Genomic DNA, 6535 nt, shown 5'->3' on the forward strand with positions numbered 1-6535 from the left:
GAAGGGTAAGGGAAAGGAAAAGGGAAAAGAAAACTAAGATAAAACATAAAAAAGGGAAAACGGAAAGATAACGGGAAAAGGAAGGAAAAAAAGAACAAGTGAGAAAGAATAATTCGCCCCGATATACAAATACATTAGCATGATTAGTAAGACAGGGAAATAAATTAAAGATGACAAAAGGGTAAACAAAAGCGGGAAATAATGGCAGAATGGAATTAGCCAAAATCTAAATTGGAAAATAAAGAATAGGGACAAGATAACGTATACACTACCGGGCTGCCGAGGATTGAGATAACGAGCGGGAAGAAAAATGGATGGTATTATAGCATAATGTCGTATGAAAGTCTATCATAAACTTGCTAAATCTCCAAAGGCTCTGTCCAAGAGTCAAGACCCCGTGCAGTGGGGGCTCTTCATCTGTAACCTTTAATGGGTTCTATAACGGGCCCCTATATGGACCCTTCCTGCATTAAGCTTTACGTTGAAGCACTGGCGTACCGGGGGGTGGTTCCACAGTCAAGGGGAAATACAAGAAAATAAAGGGGACAGCGAAATGAGATGAATGAAAAAAAATATATGATATGATATTTGCTATAATGATGTAAAAATCTATCACATAATTAGAATTTCATTTTAACAGGCCTTTTTTCTGGCTCGCTTCGCTCGCTGGCGACTTTTTACAAATTTTCCCACATTTGCTATGGTGTGCCCCTCACAATATTTGGATGATTACGATACACAACTGCATTGAATTTATGTGTTGTGTTAAAGCTATATAAATATACACGCAATTTGATTAAAATAAGTGGCCATCTGTAAGGTTTAAAATGGCTTTGATATCAAGAGGTTCCGGGGCTTTGCCCTGGACCCCACCCATAAAGCACTGTTATATGGATGGGTTTGGACCATGGCCCCCAAAAGTTCTACAACCAAACCAAAAAAAATGAGGAAAGAAAGGAAAGTGTATTATATTTTTCTGAATATCACGTTAAAATCTATCTTCATGATCTTCATGTTAGATTCTCATGAAAAGGTGATTTTTTTTATCTCGCTCGCTTCGCTCGCTCGGGACCTATATTAAGCTACTTCTTGCCAGAAGCGCCATACTCGGCCCCCTCGAGCATATAGAGCTTCGCCCTGATGCTCACAATCATAACAAAAATCCTGTTCACCGTGGCGTACAAAAAGAGAGAAAAAAGGAAAAAGAGGAAGGTGAATATGATATCATCTTTTTTATATTATGTCAAAATCTATCACAAAATTGGATTTTTGCAATAAAAAATTCAAAAAAGTTTTGCTCGCTCGCTTATATATATATATATGCCCGATACGCAAATCGCCCCATCAAAATTTTTGCCTTATGACGCCATTGCCTGTACCATGATATGACCGGGAAATTTTTTGCTCTTGCCCCCCCCCCCCCCCCCCCGCATAAGAGAGACTGGTAAAAGAAAATAATGGTTATTAACGCGAAATGTCTGAGCTTTCTCAAAAAGTATGTTTGATTAGGTTTATGAAATAGAACTTGATCTCGAGTTCCTCGTAAAATTTAGTTTACTGTCAGTCATCCCAAGATATCTATTTATAGAAATTTGATCATAGGGATGATGAAGCAATCACGCACTGAAAGTCCTATATACACCGAACAACAGAAGAAAATAAATAATTTCCTTGGATTTGCTAACGTTCAAGACGAAGTAGGGAGTATCACATCAATAATTTATTTGACTGAAACAATAATTTCGACATCTTTATATCGAAAATAACATCGGAGAGAACGCACAACCCTGGGGTGCACCAAGATTGAGATCCTTTACACCTGAAGTGATTTGTTCATCCATTGTGGTCTCGATTGAGAAACTAAGCAAAATCAGGGCAAGTTTGTGTTTGGGTGATACCAGTTTTAACAGTTCATCACTTCGAATATGAGGCATAACAATAGAAATGCGCGAGAAATTATTAAAAAAAAAAGAACTAGCAAACGATTTCTTAGTTCTCAAGAGTTGGTGCATTGTACAACAAACATGAGGGCTGTATATTGCACGCTTCTTTTATTTGTGTAAGCTTATTAACAAGAGTCATTTATGCTAAACGACTCCTCAAAAACGAAGCAATATTCCTTTCAAACACTTCACGACATTGGATGTCAAAAACAGGTTCTTACATTTTTGAAGGGCAGGAATGACAAACGCTTTCCAAAGCAGGAGAATCGAAGCAACGTCTAAAAAATTAATGAATACATGATAAACATAAGAAACTTATTGGCTGCAAATTATAAAGAACCCTGCGGCTTGCGTACTAGTTGTTGAAAATTAATTTCTATCTGATCGAAGCTCTAAAGAGCTATCTAATGATGAATGACGAAACACTTCATCCTGCCAAGTTGACTTAATAGCGCAGAACTGTTTACGAGGGACTCATGAAATATATATATTCATATATATTCAGCTGACAATTATCTTTATTCAGACCTGACAAAGAGACACTTTAAGTATGTTTTATAATAAAGAACAGGAAGAGTATCTCACTAAAAATTAGTGAGAGGGCGAAGCGCGAGCAGAATTTGTGTGATATATAAATTTAGTTTTAAAACCGGGAGTACCAATTCAGTCCACGAATTATCACCCCCCCCCCTTCCATATCATTCTCAATTGTGATTGAAATAATGTGACCTGATACAATCAAACTGCTAAAAATTTTACCTACTAAACCAAATTAACTTTTCTTCCTTACATAGCAAAAGAAATTAAAAAGAAACTACTTAGCAAATAATATCACATCAGGACGACCAAAATTACGAAAACAGGGCTTCAAAAATTATTCGTATTGGCGATTTTTATTAAAAATCTATGAAATGATTGCACCGAATTTTCTCGTCACAATCCATTCAAACCATACAAACATGAAGTACAAATCTGTACACCTTCTTTACATTTGTGAATACAAAAAAAAAATCTGTTAGCAGCGGGTTTTGTCTCTGTCGTGCCGTTCACCTTGGCATCAGGTTCACCCTTATTCACCGTATATATATATATATATATATATATATATACATGTATATACATATATATTAGTTTCATTAAAAAAAATTAGACTCCATGAAAATTTGAAGCTCTTTTGTTTGTGAAATTCTGTGAGGTAAAACAAATTAGCTATCATTATTTTTTATTCATGATAAATAATGTTTTTGTCAAACAAACCATGGACCCTATTACGAAACCAAGTTCCAGATCCGATTTCATATTTTCACAGTAAGTACAGCTGATTTAACATAATTGAATAATACAATTTTGTCAACAATTTAAATCCATAAATATCAGTCTAACCAAAGGCAAACATGAAACTGATTTAAACATTTGTGACCACTCAGCTACAGTGGTGCACAAAATTTGGTGAACCCCACCAGAAAATGAACATTTTTAACATGTTTAAAGTGTTGAAGTTCTGCCATCTTTTAGATATTCAATTGTGAAGTCAAGTTGTAAATATCACATTCAATAAAGTTTGTTTCTCACGACTCGCCAAACATTATAGCGTTATTGTCTACACTTAGCATGAAGGAGTGTAATTATGACACTGATAGATTTCCATAGAGTTACGATTGATTGGATCAATCGTATCTCTTTGTAAGACGGGGCCCAGATGTAAAGCAGGAGAGAATATAATAAACACTTATCATCTGACAAGTTTCCCTTATTTTGATTGACTGATAAGCAAAATGTGTCTGACTATTACAGTGGTAACTGTTTAAAAAAAAAGAGACATTGTCACTCTTTCAAAACATGCTCCCCCATGTGACTTTTCTTCTTCTATAAAATCCAATGCATTTGTGTGGTTAAGAGATATTAGACCTGGGTAGGCTAACTTTGGGAATGATACATTCATTTCTTTCACCATTAAAATATGAGAAATGAGCTCAGCTAAAAACACACAGTAAGATTTTACATTGTTCATTTGGCCTTCCATAATTTAGTACTGATTGAGAACTACAGCTCACACTTCACCATAGTTCAAAATACAGGGCCTTTATGCGATAACTTTGAAGTTCACAGAATGCAAAATCTGGGTCCCGTCTTACAAAGAGTTACGATTGATCCAATCAACCACAACTATGGAAAGACAGCAACGTCAATATCTAACATAGACGTTTGTTCAAAATATTTTCTAGATATGATGTATATTCATACAGTCACTGTTTTCGTGACAATTCAGTATGCTTGTCTATGTTTCAAATGAATTGAGGTTGATCCAGCTTTTGGCGAAAGGGGGGGGGGGGGCGCACTGCCGAGCGGCGCACATATTTTTGCACTTCACCGGCGCCATAAAAGAAAATGTTGAAAAAGGGGTAAAGTCTGACCCTGTCAAATGCTCTTTTCAAAATGTAGGATTTCCAGTCATGCCATTTTGCATGACCACACGCAGATAATATTTCCGGGGGGGGGGGCAAGACTCGAAAATTTGGTGCACATCTCAGATTTGCACATTTTTCATAGTTTTCATGAAATGTTAAGGAAAAAAAAATTGTTTTTCACAACAGCAGATCGCGAATGTGCCCCCCTTCCCCCTTGCTGCGTACGACCATTCCCTAAAGTCCACTTAAACATATCTCATTATAACAGACATATACATCAATTTAAACATATAATCTTTCTAAAACATATAGAGAGATTGAAAAACTTATTAAAGAAAGAAACAAGCAAAAAGTAACACAAATTATGCATGTTATGTGCGATTTCAAAATCTCGTGTATTAACCCTTTTATTGCGATGAGGCCAATACTTTTGTATATTAATAGAGATACAAGTTTTTTTTACTATATGTATATATATATATACACACAGGGGCGTCGATCCTTTTTTTAAGATTTTGGGGGCAAAATCATGAATCAACTTTCCAAAGGCGCTCGATATCACACAAAACAAACAAACTCACACAGACACACACACACATATGCATATATATATATATATATATATATTTATATGACTCATGAGATAGAAACACATATCTAACCAACAAATTAATGCGAGCGCGAAGCGCGAGCTGAAATTTTTTAGTATACTGACCTGAAAACAGGAAAAAGGTGCCTGTTTAGGACTTATTGTAGTAACTCATGAGGAGGATGCATATCTCACTACACAGATAATGCGAGTGCCGAGGGCGAGCTGAAATTTCTTTATATTCTGACCAGAAAGCTTGATATTCTATGCATTTTTGGTACCAATGATTAAGATGGGTATCTAAAAAAACAGTAGATGCGAGCGCGAAGCGCGAGCTTAAAATTTTGATATTTCGATCTGAAAAAATGACAGTTTAATGAATGTTTGTAATAAAGAACAAGATTACATCCAGCAAAAGATTATTGCAAATCGAAGCGGGAGTTCTTTTGACGTTTAGTCCTGAAAAAGGGACATTCTATTCACCTATTTAATCATGAAAAGTATGAGGTTTTGCTACAGAAATGCGAGCGCGAAGCGCGAGCTGAAAATTTTTATATTCCAATCTGTGAAGCGGATAATTTAAGCACGATTTTAAATAAAGAACAAGTTGTGTAGCTCAATCTCAATATACGACTGGTTGCGTAATTATACACTCCCGGTACTAGCAACGGGTTTTAGCAAAGTTTTGGGCTAAAATATCGAGTCATCTTCATAAAACACTATAGTAGCTGTCTTAAACTAAAGGCCATAGAGGTGGCACAATGTGGAATGTGTAAAGAAGAAAAGTGACTGACCTTCTTTTTATTAAAGCATTGGAAAATAAGATCAAAATTAAAGGATTTGCTTTACGCTTTTGTATGATTCTGGGATTTTTAAAATAAATTAAAGATTTCATGACATCTGTCGTTCTGTGGGCAACTGCCCCACCCCAGTCCACTCTGTAAGGGCATGCGATAAGCTTTGTTATGACCATTCAACAATAAAATGTATAACCAGGTGCCGCTGATCATTTTTGACCGGCGCCGATCTAGATTTGGTTGGCAATAGGCCCTTCTTCATTATTCTACCGGCGCCTATTTATTGGAACCAGGGGACGCTGATTATGCTTGACCGGCGCCGATTTAGAACAAGTAGTGCTGATTATTTTTACCGACGTCACGTAAGATTCAGGCAGCGGCAATTCATAATTGACTGGCGCCGATTTAGAACCAGGAGGCGCCGATTATTCTTGACTGGCGCCGATTTTGAACCAGGTGGTGCTGATTATTCTTGTCAGGCGCCGATATAGATTTAGGTGGAGCTGATTATTCTTGATCGGCGCCGGTTAAGACTCAGGCAGCGCCGATTTATAACCAGATGGCGCTGATTATTCTTGACCAGCCCCGATTTAGATATAGGTGGCGCCGGTTACGAACTCAGGCAGCGCCGATTTTTCTTTACCGGCGCCGATTTATAACCAGATGGCGCCGAATATTTTTATCTGGTGCCGATTTAGATTTAGGTGGCGCAGATTATCCTTGATCGGCACCGGTTAAGACTCTGGCAGTGCCGATTTTTCTCGACTGGCGCCGATTTATAACCAAATGGCGCTGATT

The sequence above is a fragment of the Lytechinus pictus genome, chromosome 12 (assembly GCF_037042905.1).
Source record: "Lytechinus pictus isolate F3 Inbred chromosome 12, Lp3.0, whole genome shotgun sequence".
Lineage (NCBI taxonomy): Eukaryota > Metazoa > Echinodermata > Echinoidea > Temnopleuroida > Toxopneustidae > Lytechinus > Lytechinus pictus.